Below are 21014 nucleotides of genomic sequence, written 5' to 3' on the forward strand. Positions count from 1 at the left end.
GATAGAAAGCTGGATACCTGCAGACCTACTTCACCACTTGTGAAGTGACCCCCCTACAGGTGTGGAGCCAGGGGCTCAAACCGGGATCCTTGGGAGGGTCCTTGTGCTTTGCACCATGTGTGCTTAACCCACTACCCACTATACTACTGCCGACCCCAGCAACTTTTTTTTTTTTTAAGAGAGAGTGGAAAAACAGAAAAGGAGAGATACCTGTAGCAGTGCTCCATCAATTGTGAAACTTCTCTTGCAGGTGGGGACCAGGGGATTGAGACTGCCTGGGTCCTCAGGCAGGGTAAATGTGGAACATTCCACCCAGCCCAGAGAATGCTTTAAGCCATACTAATCTGACTGAAATTTTTTCTCTTTTATTTTTTTCCCCCCAGAGTTATCGCTGGGGCTCAGTGCCTGCATGATGAATCCACTGCTCCCGTCCATTTATTTATTTATTTATTTATTTTTTTGATAGGACAGAGAGAAATTGAGAGGGGAGGGGAAGATGGAGAGGGAGCAAGAGAGACACCTGCAGACCTGCTTCACCACTTGTGAAGTGTCCTTACGCCAGGATCCTTGTGCGGGTTCTTGCACTTTGTACTATGTGCGCTTAACCTGGTGTGCCACTGCCCGACCCCTCTGAATCTTACTTCTGTACCCCAAACCTACTGTCCCCAGTGAACATTGCATAAAGGACTGACTTAGACTCCTTGTGGCAAATGGGACACCTTTGGAGTCTAATGCTCGAGTGGGAAGAACATATTATCTGGGAGCAGATGGACCTGATTTGAAGGGGAATTTGAATCCCAATTCTGCCCCACTTGACTTTCGGGAAGTTATTTAATCTCTTCAGACTCTACTTTGTCCTTCTCCTTTCATGTTCTCTGGAATGTGTACATTGATTCTGCACCAGTGGCTGTTGCTAAAAGAATTTTGGAGACTCTTAAACCTAGTTTATTTTCTTTCTTGTTACTTTTGTGTGTGTGGGGGGAGGGGAGTCCAAGTTCCACACATACATGATTTCACTAATGGGGGTGGGGTGGGGGTGCTTTTTCATTCAAGGAGAGACAGAGCGAGTGAGACCCCACAGCACCAGAGTTCCCCTCAGTGTCATACGACTTTTGTGCAGGATGAGTCGGGCTCAAGCCTGGGTTTTATACACATGGGTGGACAGGCACCCTACCCAGTGAGCTACCTACCACTCCAGCCCTCTTGTTGCTTTTCTTAAAAACATATACCTGAGGGGCAGGGAGTAATAGGACAGAGCTCACCAGGTAGAGCACACACATTACAGTACAGGTTCAAGCCCCAGCCACCACATGGAAGGACCTGCAGAGGGGAAGCTTTGAGTGATGTGACTGTGTTGTGATGTTTCTCCTTAAGTCTCTGTTTCTCTCTCCCTATCTATCACTCCTGTTCATCACTCTCTGTCTAAAAAATAAAAGTAGCATCTGCCAGGGAGTGGTAGAATCAAGTAAGCATGGAGCCCCAGTGATAATTCTGGCTGGAAAAATTTTTTTTTACTTTTTTTTCATGTTTTATTTCTTTCTTTCTTGTATAAAGACAGAAAAATTTAAATTGAGAAGTGGGAGAGAGAGAAAGAGAGAGAGACCTGAAACACTGCTTCACTCCTAATGAAGCTTCTCCCTGCAGGTAGGGAGTGGGGTCTTGAATCTGGGTCTTTATGCATGGTAATGAGCACTTAACTGGGTGTACCACATCACCCAGCCCCTATTTATTTTATGAGAGAGAACCAGAGTACTTTTTAAAATATTTTTTTTTGCTTTTTAAAGAAATATTTATCTATTCCCTATTGTTGCCCTTGTTTTATTGTTGTAGTTATTATTGTTGTTATTGATGTCGTCTTTGTTAGATAGGACAGAGAAATGGAGAGAGGAGGGGAAGACAGGGGGAGAGAAAGGTAGACACCTGCAGACCTGCTTCACTGCCTGTGAAGCAACTCCCCTGCAGGTGGGGAGCTGGGGGCTCGAACTGGGCTCCTTACGCCGGTCCTTGAGCTTTGCGCCACGTGCGTTTAACCCACTGTGCTATTGCCCAACTACCCTAGAGTACTTTTTTGTTAGAGATTCAGTATTTATTTACAAAATTATAAGATAATAGGAATACTATTCCACACTGATCCTACCACCAGAGTTCTCTGTCCCCATCCTCTCCATTGGAAATTGCAATATTTCTCCAAGGTCACAGATGTGAAGTGACTTTGATCACTGTCATTATCTGTATATCTTTATCACCTACAGCCCTGCCTTCATTTATTCCTACATGTATATATTCCTACAGCCCTGCCTTCATTTCCTTTCTAAGTCACACCTACACCTGTTACCACTTCTGAGCATCTTTCCTTTTTTCTTTTTCTCTCTCAGCTAAGAGAAACTGTGCTTGTCTTCCTCTGGTGTTTTCCAGCTTTGCTTCCCTTTCAGTGATAGTATTGAAACAAGATTCCTGGTGGCAGGAGCTTCAGGTCCTGGTGAAATTTGGACTTAGAGCCCTCTAGTTATCTTCCCCTATCTTTACCCCTCTGGGAGTACAGACTAAAGTTCCTTTGGTGGGGCCAAAGGTAGGAGTTCTGGCTTCTGTAATTGCATCTGTGCTGGACATGGTCCATACTCCCAGAGTCCTACCCCACTAGGGAAAGATAGAAACAGTCTGGGGGCGTGGATTGACCTGCCAACAATCAAGTACGATAGGGATACATTCTTTATCCCTCTGGGATTATGGACCAAATTTTTTATGGAGTGCAGAAGGAGTTCTGGCTTCTGTAATTGCTTGCTGGTGACATGGATGTTGGCAGGTGAATCCATACCCCCTGCCTGTTTCTGTCTTTCCCTAGTGGGGTAGGGCTCTGGACAGGTGAAGTTCTGGGACATATTGGTGAGGTTGTCTGTCCAGGAAGGTCAGGATGGTATCATGGGAGCATCTGCAACTTGGTGGCTGAGAATATAATGCTTCTGCAGGTGTCTCAGCTATAGTTGGTGAGGTTTGGTAAGGTTGATAGTTGTAGATATTTGTTACTTGGGGGGGGGGGCGTCTCTGCTGTCCACTATTACTCCATAGCCACACCTCCCAGTAGTCCAGAGTACTTTTCTAGCCAGGAATTGAACCAGGGCCCTACACAAACAAGTTCTGTGCTCTTAAACTGAACCACCACCAGGGCCATTGTTTTTTTTTTATTTTTTTAATTATTTATTTTATATCAGATAGCGAGATCAGAAAGCAAAACACCACCACACCACTAATTTATTTCACTGGCCTGAGTCTGATATTATTCTCACCACTCAGATTAGGAAGACTTTTTACAAGTTCTCTCCCATCTACTCCAGGTCTTAAAAATTAAGCTTGATCCAGATGTCAGGCCAGGCTTCCCTGGACTGAAGACCCCACCAATGCATCCTGGAGCTCCACTTCCCCAGAGACTCACCCTACTACGGAAAGAGAGAGGCAGACTGGGAGTATGGATTGACCAGTCAACGCTCATGTTTAGCGGGAAAGGAATTACAGAAGCCAGACCTCCCGCCTTCTGCAACCCACAACGACCCTGGGTCCATGCTCCCAGAGGGATAGAGAATGGGAAAGCTATTGGGGAGGGGATGGGATATGGAGATTAGGTGGCGGGAATTGTGTGGAGTTGTACCCCCCATCCTATGGTTTTGTTAATGTCTCCTTTCTTAAATAAATAAATAAATAAATAAATAAATAAATAAATAAAAATTAAGCTTGCGTTGATCAGTGCTAAGAGAACCACCCATTTTTAAGTGGCTGAGTACAAATCAAGGGGACTTGACCCCAGCCAACATCTACCCTTTTTTAAAAAAAATTTATTTATAAAAAGGAAACACTGACAAAAACCATAGGATAAGAGAGGTACAACTCCTTACAATTCCTACCCCCAGAACTCCATATCCCATCCCCTCCTCTGATAGCTTTCCTATTCTTTATTCCTCTGGGAATATGAACTCAGGGTCATTATGGGGTGCAGAAGGTGGAAGGTCTGGCTTCTGTAATTGCTTCCCTGCTCAGATACTAGAGGTTTCTAGCTTAAGCCACTGTTCTTACTAGCGGAATTTGCATTGTTCTAGAGTAGCCAGGCACATTCTTGAGCCTTTTGTTTTAAAAAACTGTTGAGACCTGGAAGTCACCATTGCCTGATTCCCATGGGAAACCTCCTCCAATTATTTAGAGAAATTCTTCTTGTGGGAAAAAGAAAAGGGGAGTTGGGGGTACAAATAACTGATTGTTTGGAGGCTCATAAAAAGAACCTTCTCTGCAGGCCCCAGCTTCCTCACTGGTGCTGCTGAGAGCTGTGGTTTTGTAAGTCAAGTTCCTACCTCCTCAGAGCCATCCCAGGTCCCCAGAGGAGACTTCCTAGTAAATACCTTGAAATCTCGGCTGAGCCCAGACATGTTTCTGAGCTTCATGTGGTTTTCAAGACTCTTCTTTCTTCTAGGACTTTACTCCACCCTTTCCCACTGGGGCAAGAGAAGCTGATCATTTTAATCCTGATGTAGATTTGGTAAGCTTAGGGGATGGCTTGGTTTTTTTGTTTTGTTTTGTTTTGTTTTGTTTTGTTTTGTTTTGTTTTTTAAAGAATGGCTTTGAGATCTGGAAATGATAGACTAGGTGTACTAACCCTTCTGATCTCCTGTTGGAGTGTAGCCTGCAGTGTAGGTGTACTTTCTTTAATTTACTTTGCCAGAGCACTGCCCAGCTCTAGCTTGTGGTGGTGCTGGGTATTGAACCTGAGACCTTAGAGCTTCAGGCATGAAAGTCATCTTGCATAACCATTATAATGTCTCCCCAGGGCTCTCTCTTTACTTTTTGGCTGCTCGTTGCTCAGTGAATCATCCTGTGTCATTAATTGTCCCCGTCCCCTCTCCTTTCTGAAAGCCAAGTGAATGACCATATAGCACTGCTTGACAATTTCATGTTCAAAAGGGAACTTACTTATATATTCATGAGAGAGAGCACCAGAACATCACACTGACACATGCGATGCCAGGGTTCAAACTCGGTCTTATAGTTTAGAGCCCAGCACTTCATTCACTGCTCCTCCTTCCAAGGCACTGGAAGAAGAAATCTGAAGGGCTGGAGATTCTGAATCCAGGCCACCATGTTGGTTTCCTTGGGTGGCATCTTGTGGAATTGTGGCTGTAGTTGCCCAGTTCATAGGCTTCAAGTAGTTGTAGCTGTTGATCCCTAAACCTGACTGGTAGGTGGTTCTTTCCAAAATACTCAGTCAAGCTTACCATTGGGCATGTTCTTGTTCCACTGGTACCAAGCCAGGTGGGTCTCAGGTGGGTGGGCAAGCACATAGCTGTTGGCAGGTGTAGCTGATTAAGGAGGAGCTTGCTCATCTGTTGTCTATGCGGGAACACATGGACTTGTGGGAGATGCCAGAACCAAGAACCAGCTGCAAATGCTTTACTTAGACTTTTCCTCTTTGGGAGTCAGTCCTGGTCACCTCACCAATGGGAACACCTCCTATGGGAGTCAGCTAACCCTTACTCCTTTCTTCCATCAATTCCCATTAATACCAGGTCTCTCTGCAGTGAGGGACTCCATTCTCATGGGCAGGGCCCCATTGGCCTGCTGGGTATCCACAATGTTGGGGGATGTCTGCAAGGAAGTTTACAAGTGAGCCCAGGGCATTGAGAAATAACTGAGAAATGATAAACAGAAGGTGGCTAGGGACATTGGCTAAGGTTATAAGCACTTGGTGCCCCCAAGAAGACACACAGATAGATGACAAGCAGGCTCATGGAGAGATGCTTAGCATCAAGAATCATCAGGAGAGGGTAGATCAAAATGGTGGTCGTAGCATCCTATATCTAGCTGAGGACAAAATGCCACCAACCCATTGGACCTGATTGCTCCATTCTGTGGAGTTTATGCAAGTAAGTTCAAGCCATAATGGGGCTTCATGTAGTTTCCCAAACCCAATATGTCACTGTCCCAATTCAGAATGGACTAGCCAGTCTGGACAGCAAGGCTTGGGTGCTTATCTCCTGACTAAGGCCCTCTGAGTGGCTGGCTAAGTAGTTGGTTTGTGGTGAGGGTCAAGGACACTCAAATGCTTTGAAGGAAGAGAGTAGGATGGTCCAGTTCTCTCTCTCCCTCTCCCTCCCTCTCTCTCTTTCTCTCTCTCTCTCCTGATTGTTCATGTGCATTTGATAGTATATGTCATAATGATTTCCTGCTCCTCTGTTATGATATTTCCCTTATCCAAAAGTGACTGGCATTTTTCTCCATCCATGTGCAGAAGAAATATGATCATCTTTAAAAAATATATATTATTCTTTATTATTGGATAGAGACAGCCAGAAATTGAGAGGGAAGAGGGAGAGAGACAGAGAGACACCTGCAGCCCTACTTCACCACTCATGAAGCTATCCCCCTGCAGGTGGAGACCAGGGGGCCTAAAACCTCGGTCCTTATACATGCCATTACCTGCAACCCCTTTCTTTAAGGGGCTGGCTGATCAAGACATGACTGATAGACATCAATTCTAGAAAACTGGCCTTAAGAGACATTGTAACCTCAGCCAGTTCCCAGGTGCTGAGAGCACAATTGTTTGGTGTACTTCCTGTCCAGTTACACACTGTGACCTTTGCATGATCCTTACTGCTTTCTTCCAGTTTTACACAAGATGGAATGTTCCTGCAGAAAACTGGATTATTTCAACATGCCCAGGTCTGCTAGATATGGAGATAAGATAGAGGAAGAGGACCAGATGGTAGCTCAGCAACTAAATGCATATCTTGCAGACATGTGGTCTTGGGTTCTGTTCCAGCCCTGCATATTGCTCTCTCTCTCTTTCTCCCTCTCTCTCTTTTATATGAGGCTGAGCATAATGAGAAAAAGAGAGTGGTCCCAAATTGAGAGATGGAGACTGACTTAGGGAGAGTGGTCAATTATCAGCATACAAATGAAGTATAAATTAAAAGAATGTCCTGTGCCAAAGGAAGGACAGATCATTTTGACAGTTGACAGGGAGAGCTAAAAAACAAACAAACAAACACACACACACACACAAAAAAAAACAACTGTGGGCAGGCAAGATAGCTTGGCTAGATAGTGCACCCAGCTTTGGTTTGTACTTAACCCAGATTTAAGCTCAGCCACCACCACAGTGGAGGAAGCTTCAGTGTGGTCCCTCTCCCTCTCTGTGTATCTTTGTCTGTCTCTCTCTCTATATATGAAAAAGTGTTTCCAGAGCTGTGAAACCCTGACCTCAAAGCATTTGTTTCTTACTAATAAGCTCCATTGTAAAAAGGCAGGAGTGGACTTTTTGCCAGAGAAATTGTGCAGGTGGCCAACAGGTACATGAAGAGATGCTCAGGATCATGAATCATCAAGAAAATGCAAATCAAAGCACATTTAGATACCATCTCACCTCTCAGAATGACTGTTATCAAAAAACAAGAACCAACAAGCATTGGCAAAGATAAAGAGCAAAGAGAACCCTTTGGCTCTGTTGGTTGGAATGTCAATTGGTGTAACCAAACTGTGGAAAACAGTATGATGGTTCACATATAGAGATGGTTTGGTCCTACTTTCTCGTTTATCTAAGAAAGTTTCTAAATGAAAGTGGAAGGAGAAAGTTTCAAAAACTGTTGACCCAGTACTTACAATAGGCTAGTTTCAGAGGTGCCCAGTCCTGTTCAGGAGCCTCACAGATGCTTCAGGTCTTGGTTTTGCTGCAAGCTGTAGCTCTTGAGTTTGGAATTCTGAACCTGAGTGCTTTAAAAACAACTAACTTTTCATCTGACAATATCTAGGCCACTGAGGTTTATCAGAGGCCTGATTCTTAGGTCAGTGAAAAAAAAAATGAAAAGGTCATGCCTGCTTCAGTTCTCAACACCCCACTTGATTCTTGTTGTGGTTGTTCTCTGTTCTGTATTGTTTTTGCCTGAGCTGCTGCTGTTTTCATTTTATTGTCTGTGACCTGGTAACATTAATGCTCAAAGCTCCTCTAGTGGTTCATGGTGGCATGAATACGCAGAATTTATTGCTACTTAGAGTGTTCATCCTAAGAGTCCATATTGCTTGTTCCACATTGCAGGTGTCTGTTTTGTTTACTGTTGGATGTTTAACAACCTCTCTGATCTCTCCCCACCAGAGGCTAGTAGCCACCCCCTCCTCCTCCCGCAGGATTAATGTTCTCCCCAATCAGGACCCACTGGAATGTAAGGAAGCTTAAGTCTCTGAATCAGAGTAGCAGCCATTGTGTTTCAGGCATCAGAGTTAGATCAAGAATGGTGTTAGGGGCTAGTGGCGGTGCACCTGATAAAATGCACATGCTGTTACCATGTGGGAGGGCCCAGATTTAAGCCCCCCATCTCCACCTGCAGGGAAAGAAGCTTTACAGGTGGTGGAAATGTATTGTAGGTATCTCTTCTTCTCTCTGCAGCCCCTCAACCCCAGTCTCTCACCCTGTTTCAAAAGGAAAAAAAGAAAGAGAACAGCTACTGGAATAGTGGTGGAGCCATGCAGGTGCTGAGCCCAGGCACTAACCCTGTCAGCAAAAAAGAAGGGTCTTAGATACTATACAAAGATGGTCAGACTTTGCCCTGTGGGCTGTGAGAAGCTGTCAGTCTATCAGATATGATGCATCTGCCATCAGAGATCTCCATGTACAGGATAGAGTGAAGTGCTTGGCCACTAAGAAAGAGATCAGTTTGGAGTCAAGGTCCCATCCCACACATGACATAATATGCTGGAGGCAGGTGAAATATTCAACTTAGGTGAAGCTAAGTTGACAGGCCTTAGGCACCAAGTGTGAAAGGAAGGGAGTCATTGAGGAGTCATTGATTTAATTTTGCTTGAGTATCTAAAGATGGCTATCACAAAAGGAAGTAAAAAGGAGAGACAGATTTGAGAGGGCAAACAGTGGGTTTTATTTTGAGGTATGCTGAGTTTGAGATGCCTACAAGGAAGTCCACTTGGAGCTGAACAGAGGTCTGGCTCTGAAGCACCAAAGAGAGATGAAGGAGTTGGGGCTTTTTACTTGGTTCTTGCCTCTGTGGAAGTCCAGGGGAGAGCCAAAGAGAAAGGAGAGTTGATGGTGCCCTGCCAGGAGGGAGGTGGGAAGTCTAAGATAGATACAGAGCAGGTCAAGGAGCAAGAGGTAGCTCCATCTACCAGAGGTATATGTTTGAATCAGAGTGATTCAACAGCTAACACAGATCTGTACACAGTTACGGATTTAAAAAAAAAAAAAAAGACAATATGGCATCCATCTGTGCTGCCGGTGTTAGGTGAGGCAGATTCTGAGGGAATCTGGTGGAGTAAATGAATAAACTGCAGCTTCTGAAACTTTCTTAGAGCCTCTGCACTGGTGGCAGAGGTTGAGAGGGAACCACTTCTCTGAATTTCCAGCCCCAAACACTCCCTGCTTACAAGAGGTGTGGGGTATTCCTGTACATTTAATCTTCCACTCTGACTATGAAAACAAACCAAGCTCCTTGCTTGCTTGCTTAACCTTCAATGGCTTGTCTTTGATTGGGGAACTCTGCAAAGGAAGGAAACATTAATGCTTCCTGTTGTTTTCAAGTTTTTTATGAATTTTAATAGCAAGTGGTAACTCCTTTGCTCCTTGTCCGTTGAATAATATGAAGTGATAGTCTGAAACCAGGCCATTGGGAAGCTGAATAGAAAATAAAGGTTCTGTGGCTTTATAAGCATATAAAATAACAGATTTTCTTTTTTTTTCTCTCTCTCTCTCTGTCCCCAGGACATCAGTGTCTGAGTTGACTTTTTTTTCCCCTTGATAAGAGACAGAGTGGGGGTGGGGAAGATACCATAGCACTGAAGCTAGGTGGGGCCTAGCTTGAACCTGGGCTGTGTGCATAATAGAGCAGGTGCACTATTCAGGTGAGCTATGTTGTTGGCCCTAGAATGAACCATCTTTAGGTGTCCATCTCTGTGACATTAGTGCATTCACACTGTTGTGGTGTCATCACCAGTGTTAATCTCCAGAGCACTTTCCAACTTGCAGAACTGTGAAACCCTGTACCTGTGAAACAAGTGAATCTGGATACTCGCACTACCATTGATGTGAGGGGATTCATACAGTATTTGTCTTTCTGTGACTGACTGATTCCACTTTGTCCTGATGTCCTGTTGTAGCATGTGTCAGAATTTCTTTTTTTTTTCCAGACTGAATAATATTCTGTTACAGAGAGATGCAACATTTTGTTTATGCACTTAGGAGATGCTGGAATCTTGAGCTTCTGTTCATGCCCCTGCTTTCAATTATTTGGGTATATACCCAGAAGTGTCTCTGGGCTTTTGGGTTATTGTTGAGCTCTTTTCTGTGGAGGTTGCTGGAACCTCTTCCTCATACCCTATCCTTCTAATGCTTGATCTGCTTTTGCTCATGAGCAAGCCCAGTTGTGTCCTTGGGGTGGGCTTGATGACCATCTGGAGAGCCAGGACTGAGCTTCAGCTTGTAGTTTTCAGATACAAAGTGCTCCATCTGGTCTATCTAACGCTGTTCAAGAATTTAAATCCAGACCTCCATGTTCAAATCTCAGTATCTTTACTAACGTACCCTGACTTTGACAAGTCTCTCTGGGCTTCTGTTTCCATGTCCCCATAATGGGAAGGCAGAGGACTAAGCAACTATCTGGGTCCCTCCCCAATCACAGATTGAGGTGTATGTAGGGCAGCTGGGGGGAGTGAAGCCCATCTCCCCCAAACCTTGGATGGTTAGTTGCTTCCAATGGTTGTGAACTTGGTGCATTCTGGCATGTATGTTCTAACCACACAAATGCTTTTGTGAGTAAATGTAGCAGCAGTTGTCTTCAGTAAAATTGCCATATATATTACCCACCCTTTGTTGCGAGAATGGGACTGACAGAGGCAGAATAACTGGTTTGACTTTAACATTTTTTGGCAGATGTCACAAATGAGTACTGGAGAGAATATTCTGTTGGCAAATTTTAGCTGATTAAGACTGCAATTTGGTCCAGGGCCAAGAAAAGCTTAACCCCTTGATTCCATACTTATAAAGAGAAAGGAAGGAAGGAAGGAAGGAAGGAAGGAAGGAAGGAAGGAAGGAAGGAAGGAAGGAAGGAAGGAAGGGAGAGAGAGGGAGGGAGATGGCAGAAAGAAGGCAGACAGGCAGGCAGGCAGGCATTTCCTTGTTGTTAGCTTGAACTCTGAATAAGTTCCCCCTCCTGTAAACTCTCAGATCACTCACATAGGCAGCTTCCAGGCAGGATCCTGGATGGCACATGGACATTTGGGCTGGTCTTGGGTTCCCTACCTGGGTTCAGAGACATACCCACTTATTCTCCTATGAATTCTCTTTCTGTTTTGCTAGCAGCACATGCTGAGATACCAGTAATTTTGTGTCTTACTTTTCTGTCTGATCTGAAAATGACATAATGCCTCCCCCACCCCTGCCCCCAAAGATGCAGTGGCATTATTTTGGGATATTTATAGCATGTGCTAAAAGGTATATAGCCTTTTCTTTATAGGAGACATTCTAATAATCAAATTATTTTTTCAAATTATTATTATTATTCTACCAGAGCACTGCTCAGCTCTGGCTTATGGTGGTGCAAGAGATTGAACCTGGGATCTTGGAGCCTAAGGCATGAGAGTCTCTTTGCATAACCATCATGCTATCTGTCCCCAAATTAATTTTTTTATTGTACACTTTATTAGAGACAGAGAAATTGAGAGGAGAGAGTAAGAGAAAGACACCTGCAACACTGCTTCACCATTTATGAAGCTTCCCCCCTGGAGGTGGGGACTGGGGCCTTGAACCCTGGTTCTTGCGCATTATAATGTACACTCAGCTGGATGCATCACTGCTCAGCCCCAGTCATCAAATTTTAATAAGTAATCAGAGACCACCACTGGGGAGATGGCTCCTCCATTCATGAAGCTGCTGATTCAAGCCTCAACACGCCAGAGTAGTTCTCTGTTTCTCTCTCATAGAACTTGAAGGAATCATGTTAAGTGAGATAAGACAGGAAGAGAAGGAGAAAAAATAGGAGAAGGAGATGAAGAAAAAATAGAAGTAGTAGAAGAAGACAAAGCAGTAGAAGAAGGAGGAGGAGAAATACTAGATGTTCTCACTCACAGGTAGAACTTAAGAAACAAGGGCAGAAAGGGAAAATGCTAAGTAAAATTCAGACTGGTTCTGGTGTATTGAACCAAAGCAAAGAACTCTTAGAAGGGTGAGAGAGAGGGAGCAGGGTAAAGGGAGTTGGGGGGGAAGCTGGGGTCCTGGAACATGATGGTGGAAAAGGACCCAAGTGGTGGGGTGGGAAAGTTTTGTAGACATCTATCATGGTGAGGTGAGGGGTTGTACCCATGAAACAGTACTATAAACCATTAAGCCCCAATTAAATGATAAAATAATTAAAATAAGAACCAGACTTTAGGTCTGGGTAATAAGTCTTGAGTTTTTTTAATATAGATAATTTTTAAATTTTTTAATATATTTTTTAAATTATTTATTTATTCCCTTTTGTTGCCCTTGTTGTTTTATTGTTGTAGTTATTATTGATGTTGTTGTTGTTGGATAGGACAGAGAGAAATCGAGAGGAGGGGAAGACAGAGAGGGGGAGAGAAAGACAGACACCTGCAGACCAGCTTCACTGCCTGTGAAGGGACTCCCCTACAGGTGGGGAGCCGGGGGCTTGAACCGGGATCCTTACGCCAGTCCTTACGCTTTGCACCACGTGCGCTTAACCCGCTGCGCTACCGCCCGACTCCCTAATATAGAGAATTTTTAAAGCAGTTTTGAAGACTGGAGAACATTCCATGTTGGTTGAGACTAGCCTATCACAATATGAGGGAAATGATGAGGAAAATCTATATTGGGTAAAACTCTAAAATATGGCCAGGGAGACAGTTATGTGAAAAACTTTGACACCTGAGTTTATGAGGTCCCAGGTTCAATCCCTGGAACCACCACCATAAGCCAGAGCTGAGCAGTCCTCTAGATGGTTTCTCCCTCTCTCTATTCTCCCTCTCTTCCCCTCTCTCTTTCTCTCCATCTCTCTGTTACACTCATTTAAAAAAGAGAGAATAGAGTGCTATTAAAAACTAAATGAAGAGGCCGGGTGGTGGCACACCTGGTTGAGCGTACACAAGGATCCGGGGTTTGAGCCCCTGATCCCCACTTACAGGGGGAAAGCTTTGCAAGTGGTGAAGTAGAGTTGTAGGTATCTCTCTGTCTCATTCCCTCTTTATCTCCCTTTCTCTCTTAATTTCTGGCTGTCTCTATCCAATAAATAAATATAATAAAAAATTTTTAAAAAATAAATGAATAATTTTAAATGTCTAAAATAAAGGATTAAATTTAAAAAAATTAAAACAACCTAACATCTTGAGCTGCAAGAATTAAGATGAATTCAACACAAAAAAATGAAAGTCGGGAGTCAGGCGGTAGTGCAGCGGGTTAAGTGCATGTGGTGCAAAGTGCAAGGACCTGTGTAAGGATTCTGGTTCGAGCCCCCACTCCCCACCTGCAGGGGAGTCGCTTCACAAGCGGTGAAGCAGATCTGCAGGTATCTATCTTTCTCTCCCCCTCTCTGTCTTCCCCTCCTCTGTCCATTTCTCTCTGTACTATCCAACAATGACATCAATAACAACAACAATAATAACTACAACGATAAAACAACAAGGGCAACATAAGGGAATAAATAAATATTTAAAAAATGAAAGTCATGATATATGTATGTTTTTGTTATGGGGGAAGTTTTTTTTTTTCATTTCCTGCTAAAATTCTAGAGAGTAAAATTGAGCCAAGGCCAGGAGAGAGCTCCCTCCCTCAGTAGAGTACACACTTTGCCAAGGACAAGGACCCAGATTCAAGCCCCTGGCATCATATGGGAATTTAATGAATGGTGGAACTGTGCTATGATATCTTTTTTTTTCTCTGTGTGCCTCTCTCCTTGTCTCTAACTGAATTTAAAGGGGGCTGAGGAAGGGAAGCTTTTGGGAATGATAGAATCAGGCAGACAGAAAAACAAACATAAGGTGTCAAATTAAGTCATCTTTGTAGCTGCTTAGGCCAGCAAACTAAGAGTTCCCAGGGACTGGTTGATAATCTCTGCTTTTGTTTGTCAAGATGTAGAGTAAAAGATTAGAGTGTCACTGGATTATAGAAGTTGGAGATTACATGACAGGTTCTTTGTAATTACCAGTGGATTTCCTTGACAGTTTGCTTAGGGAATGATGGAATGTACTAATTTGTGCTCCTGTACGAATGCAAGAAACCTGACTCTTTCATTAGTACACAAGGAGATATTTAGTACTTCGTGAGGTGTTAGTTCATGAGGTATAGAGATTGTGGAGCAGTTACCCTGATATCACAGCCTTGGTAGGAAAGAAATACACATGGGGGTTGGGGGTGAAGAAATACACATTCTCCATATTCTAGTGCATTCTTGGTTGTCTTGTGTCTGCACCCTTCCACCCACTTTAGTAGCCGTCTGTTTAATGAAGTTATACCCCCTAGGACCATGGAAGAGTGTGTCTGCAGACACCTGCAGGAGAAAGCCAGGGATGAGGTTGCCCAGGTCTGATCCCATCCTTCCCATCCTTCCAGAAAACCTAAATCCATTTTTGCAGTGTGCTTCCCACAGGCTGGCAGGGCCAGAGCTGGCTCGTTCTCTGAGCTCCATGTCCTCATACATGAAAAATGATCTCAGTGCTGTGGGTGGGTGGGGCCCTGGAGCTCAGGAGGTGTAGGAGGAGGAGGAAGAGGAGGAGGAGGAGGAGGAAAAAAGAGTATTTGCTCCTCCACTCGGGCAGAGCATGGGGAGCTGGCAGGAAGTGGGAGTTCGCCTGGCAGGGCTGGCGTTTTTGTAGGCAATTAACAACCCCTTGGAGGAGGAGGGGAATGAAGCATAATGAACTTGGGAGCCAGCGCTGTGCGGGACTCACCTGGTCCTCTCGTGAAGCAGGTAGGATGGGAAACCTGAGTGGCTAGAAGAGCCCTATTTTCTCCTAGGATATAACTCTGCTACTTGCCCAAAGCTGGTTTACTTGGCAAAGCATATGAAAAACAGGGCAGTAACACTGACACAAGGGAGAAACTCAGCCTAGCCAGTGCTGCTTTTAGCCGAGCAAGGGTTTTGCTCACTTACTTGTTTGATAACCAAATGACAGTTATTTTCTGGGAGGTGGCTTGAATAAAACAATCCTGCAGAATCACACAGCTTTTCTGATCAAATGGTTTTAAAATGGGCAGATGATTCTTAAGCTGCAGACATTGCTTGAGAACAAATGCTTTGGAGAAGAGTCTCCCAGAAACTAGTATTCCAACTTAACTCAGGCTGACTTTTTTGTATTTTCGAGGCAGCAAGATGCTTTGCTGAGTCCTGCCAGCTTTGGTGCAAAAATCAGCGAATGTCTAACAGCTGTGAAATAGCCAGGAGTTAAGCGGAATCTGGAGTGGAGCTTGAAGGCACTTAATGTTTTCTCCACGATGGCAGACTGTCACTGCTCGGTGTCTCAGGCAGGTAATTGGAGAGGATTGAATGTAACATGTGGATCCTGAATGTATTGGGGGCTGGGAGTTGTAGGGAGAATGATTCAGACATGATCACAGGTGAGGGTTTCTTGCTAAGGAGGGACGAGTACTTGCCACCTGCGAGAAACTTTTACAGGTTGACCAGTGATCCCTGAATTTGGTGCCGCTGCATCTCAGACCGTCCTTCTATTTTTGGGGCTCATGATAAGAACATAAAGAGAATAGAGAAAGGGTCAAGCCTGGGTTTGGGGACCTCTTTATGCTGGGTGCTTGGGTGGTTTGATGTGGATTTCTGTTCTGCTGAAGTGAATAGAGGGTTGTGGGATGGGGCCAAGGTGGGGTGGGCTGGAAACCGTGTGTGTGGAGTGACAGAAGGCAGGGGAGAATTGGATTCCAGCCCACCAGCCTGGCCTGACTAGGGGAGCTGTTTGGCTTGAGTTCTGCGGAAGGTTCTATTTGCCACAGGGGCGAGTGCTGAGGCAGAGGTGGCACTGCTGCCTATCCTCAGGCTGCCGTGGCCAAGCCTTGTGGCTTTGCAGTTGAAGCCTGGAGGCCTGGGAGTTGGCTCCGCGTAGCCTAGGCAAGCGATTTTATCGCCTGTCTCTCTGACTCCTCACTCAGGCTTCTGCAGCTAGACCCTCTGTGTATGTTGGAGGGACTGGTGTGGGAGATACCTCATGTATTTTGCCCCGAGAGTTCTGTTTCAGCAGACATGTGTTCAGTTTCTCCAGCAGCCGCTTCTCCAGTGGCTTCCACTTCCGTGACTCCTTCCCCTGCTGATACCTCATCATCAAACCAAGTCCACACCTTCCCAGTAAATGTGGCCCCCAGTAAACAAAACTCTCAGGTGTGGCATCCATACTCCTCCAAAGAACTCAGAGGACTCAGGCAGGCAGTGAAGGAGGACAGGGTTCATGCTCCATGGACCAAGTCCATTTTACGAAGCTTTTTCCAGCACCTTAATACCCCCCAAGATTGGAGGGACTTAGCTCTTGCTGCACTCCCAGACCCCCTCTACTTGCAATGGGAGGCATGTTTTCGTGATGAATGCTCAAAACAACCCCAGAAAAATAGCCAGAAACAGCTACAATGGAATTTTGATGCACTGTTTGGAGCAGGAGAGTTTGAAACTGGAATTCAGCAGGCAGAAGCCAAGTTTCCAGTCGGTTATTTTGAACAGGTACGCATCTGTGCAACACAAGCATGGGAGAGGTTAATCCCATCCACAGGAGAGGCCTCAGTCCCCATTAACTCCCTTTGCCAAGAAACCAATGAATCCTTAGCTAATTTCATTGCCAGGGTGCGGGCAACCTCAGAGAGAAAGATTTATAATCCTGAAGTCTGCTCTCTCCTCCTGTGTTCTATTGTCTGGGATGGCATGATTCTGCAATTCCATCAGGCATGCCTCAGTCTTAAACACCAACACCCAGATAATTGGATTTTAGCGACACAGGAACTTAGACCAGGCTCTTATGGGGCACCCATTATGACACAAGCTTATGCAGTTACCCCACATAATCAAAACAAGGCCTGCTTTCATTGTGGTCTCAAAGGGCATTGGCGTAACCAATGTCCAGATAAGCTGCGACCGTGCCTCCAGTCAGGGCAACCATGCCTCCAGTCAGGGCAACCCCGCCTCCAGTTAGGGCAACCACGCCTCCAGTCAGGGCAACCCCGCCTTCAGTCAGGGATCCAGAGGCCACAAACACCTTGTCCTAGATGTCAGAAAGGTTTTCATTGGAAGAGAGATTGTTGGTCCAAGTTTCATAAAGATGGCACGCCCCTTAATGGTACAAATTCAGGGCATGAGATTTTGTGGACCACTCCTGTCTTAGAACGAGGTCACCCTACTATGACAGTAAGGATTGGCAATATTCCTTTAAATGTTTGATTGAGACAGGGGCAGAAAAGACAATTTTAAGGCAAGCAGAGGTTCCCCAGAATTGGGAACTCCTCCCAGGACCGCATTTACATGGAGTTGGAGAGTTGACCCAAGCCTTTCTCACGAGATTCACTCATTTGGGAAGACCCTGAAGGGACTGCCGAACACTTCCCTTTGGTAGCTGATATTAGCACCAACCTACTGGGCAGGGATCTTCTGGAATGTCTTGATGTTAGGATATCCACAGATGCCTCTGCAGAGCGTAACACCCGCTCCTGTGAGATTAGATCTAATCGGCACTCCCAATACTTACTGCCACTGTTCGTAACCAAACTCCCTGCTTAGACTGGCTTTCTAATGAGCCTGTCTGGGTGGAACAGTGGCCTTTGCCTAGGGAGAAGCTAGAAATTTTAAAAGGGCTCGTCGGTGAGCAGCTGTCCTTGGGACACATTCATCATTCCAGAAGCCCATGGAATACTCCTGTCTTTGTGATTAAAAAGTGCTCAGGAAAATGGCGCCTCCTCCAAGATCTCCGTATGGTTAATAAAACCATGCAGGTCTGGGGCTCCCCCCAAAGGGGTTTGCCTCTTGCTTCTGCAATTCCCATGGGAATTCCAATCATAGCTATTGATATACAAGATTTATTTCTCTATTCCCTTGCATCCACAAGATTGTAAACATTTTGCCTTCTCTGTTTCCTTCTATTAATAATGCCAGCCCTGATGATAGATTTGAATGGGTGGTGCTGCCCCAGGGCATGGCCAGTAGTCCTACAATTTGTCAAGAGGCTGTTAAATCTGCCCCTTTTCCATATATTCATAAGGGCCTTAATGTTTTTCACTACATGGATGACATCTTAATATGGGGAGAATTAGATACAGATCTCTGTGCCCTACGTGATTTTCTCATTCCTGCCTTAAAGAAAAGTGGCCTTAATGTAGCTCCTGAGAAGATACAGCTAATTCCTCCAATATCTTTCTTAGGTTCAGAGATTTCTCTAATGCAAATTCATCCCTTAAAACCTAGTGTTACTTTTCCTTCTGACCTTACTCTTGCTTCTTTACAAAGTTTTCTTGGAAATTTAAATTGGCTTAGGCAGTATCTTTATCTGCCTACTAGCTGCCTCCAACCACTGTTTGACCTGTTAAAAGGAAACAAACAGCCCTCCTCAAAACGTATGTTAACTCCCGAGGCCTCCTCGGCACTGGAAAGGGTTAACCAGGCCCTCCAGGACATGCCCCTTGTTCGATTCTCCCCCTCCTCTCCAGTAAACCTTCTAATCTTCAACTCCACCCCTGCAGTAATGGGGGCACTGTGGCAGAACCATGGGGTTCTTGAGTGGCTTCACACACCAGTAGGCGGAGCTCCAAGACTCCTCACTGAGATAGACACGTTAGCATTCATGGTTCACCAAGGAAGAAACAGGTCTGTGCAGGTCTTAGGGAAAGAACCAGATTTAATTATTCTTCCTTTTTTCTCTCACAGATACAGAGTGGCTCATACGCCATCATTCCTATTTTGCCATAAGCTTCGTGGGGTTTCCAGGACAAATAGATAACCATTTTCCTTCTAATAAATTGATAGCTTCTTTGCCTCTTTTGCCTCTACTAGTACCTAAACTTTTCTCTGGAGATCCCATCCCCTCTGCTCCTACAGTCTTCACTGATGGTGGAATAAAGGGAGCTGCTGCCCTTATATATTACCCAGACAAGCAATCCCCTAAACCTCTCTTTACTGAGATTCCTGATAATTCCCCTCAGTACAAAGAACTTTATGCTGTTTTCTTTGCATTAAAAGCTGTACCAGAAGCCTTCAACCTTTTTTCTGACAGTGTGTATATTGTTAACCTACTTCCATGGCTTGCTCATTCTTATGTGAAAATTGATGACAACCCACTTCCCCCTCTCTTGATTCAAATTGCCTCCATGCTCTGCTCTCTCACCCAACTCTGAGGTGCCAGCGCGAATAAAGGATTGTGTTGCTTTTCTGCTCCAAACCTCCTTTTTTCTGCGTCCCACAGCCGCCACAAGCAACACTTGGTGCCCAACGTGTCCCACACTCATGCCCCGCAGGGCGGCCCGGCCTGAGGTCCAGAAAAGCCACCCAGACACAGGTTAAGTGGCAGTTGCCTGACTCTGTGGCCCCACGTTTCCCCCCAGGATGGGATTTTTCCCGCTTTAGGAGGAGGCGTCCCAGACATTCTATTCTTTTCTCATGGGACAGGCTCTCTATCTCAGAGACGCTTTACTGGGGGCTGTAAAGGGGGCTGTACCATGGGTTATCTTGGCTATGTTGCAGCTTTCAGGATATATATAAGGTGCCCTGCCAAAAGGTTAAGAGACCTTGAGGCTGAGATATAAGAGTTAAGGTGTTCTCAGCGCTTAGCCACCCTAAGCCTTATGCACTTTGCCCCACATTGGGCACCAAATGTTGCTTGCGGCGGCGGCGGGACACAGAAAAAGGAGGTTTGGAGCAGAAAGGGAGAACAATCCTTTATTCACTCTGGCACCTCAGAGTTGGGTGAGAGAGCAGCAGTTTTGGCCACGTGGAGGTAGCAAAAATGGCCGCCTCGCACAGCAACCTTCCCTGCATCTAATCACCAAAGTGAAAGGTGGGCAAGAGAAAGAGGGACAGAAGAAGGAAGGCTTTTATGGGAATAACTCTCGTGAGAATGGGAAGGGGGAGGAGTAACCATAGCACTCCAGGGTAGGATAATAACTCTCGTGAGAATGGGAAGCGGGAGGAGTAACCAAAGCACTCCAACTATCGCAGGGAATTGACAGTGCCCTGAGGGCACAACAAGGCAGATGTGACTGCATCTGCACAATTTCCCAGCAGCCGTCTGCTACCATTCTCAATGCTTTGTTTTATTTTATTTTTTCGATAGAGACAGAGAAATTAAGAAGGAAGTAGGAGGTAGAGGAAGGGAGAAAGACACACCTGCAGTACTGCTTCATCACTTATGAAGCTTCCCCCCACTGCAGGTGGGGACCGGGGACTTGAACCTGGGTCCTTACACACTGTAATATGTGTGCTCAACCAGTTGCACCACCACCTGGCTCCTTTTTGGTGTTTTTTTTTTGTTTTTGTTTTTGTTTGCCACAAGGGATTAACTGAGTCTCAGTGCTTCCATGACTCTACCACTTCTGGCATCTTTTTTTTTTTTTTTTTAAGCTGGTGAAGGAGAGAAAGAAGGAGAAACACTTGCAGCACTGGTCCACTATACTGGAAGCTTCCTTCCTGTAGGTGAGGTCCAGGAGCTTGAACCTGGGTCCTCATGTGCTAATGTGTGTACACTACAAGTTGAGTCACCACCCAGCCCATAACCCCAATGCTTAAAAAAAAATACATATTTATAGTTTAATGAGAGAAAGAATGAGAACCAGAGCATCACTCCTGTGCATGCAGTCTCAGAAACCAAGCTGGGATCCTCATGCATGCAAGTCCTGTGCTTCACCACTGAACCAGCTCCCCCACTGCCCACCCAGCTCTTGTTCTTCCTCACCTGCTGTCCTGCTTAGTGGGTGAGTTCCTCTTTACAATAACATCCTTCACACTGGCCTGTCCCAGGTGCTACATGCAGAAAATAAAACCAAAGTGATGATATTGGGAATGGAGACCACC

General features: G+C 45.1%; 1 protein-coding gene across 6 annotated transcripts in view; it reads left to right on the plus strand.

Moving 5' to 3' along the window:
* The window catches only part of PDZD2 (PDZ domain containing 2), a 527012-nt gene that overhangs the window by 315153 nt on the left and 190845 nt on the right, over positions 1-21014 (plus strand). The window contains exon 1 of one of the 6 annotated variants that reach the window (XM_060191201.1): positions 14802-14939. The exons of the other annotated variants lie outside the window; for them this stretch is intronic. The gene's annotated coding sequence lies outside the window, so the exon portion shown is untranslated. Of the gene's footprint in view, positions 1-14801; positions 14940-21014 lie in introns of those variants that run through there. 6 annotated transcript variants of the gene reach the window in all.

This window comes from Erinaceus europaeus, chromosome 5 (assembly GCF_950295315.1).
Source record: "Erinaceus europaeus chromosome 5, mEriEur2.1, whole genome shotgun sequence".
In the NCBI taxonomy this organism is placed as follows: domain Eukaryota; kingdom Metazoa; phylum Chordata; class Mammalia; order Eulipotyphla; family Erinaceidae; genus Erinaceus; species Erinaceus europaeus.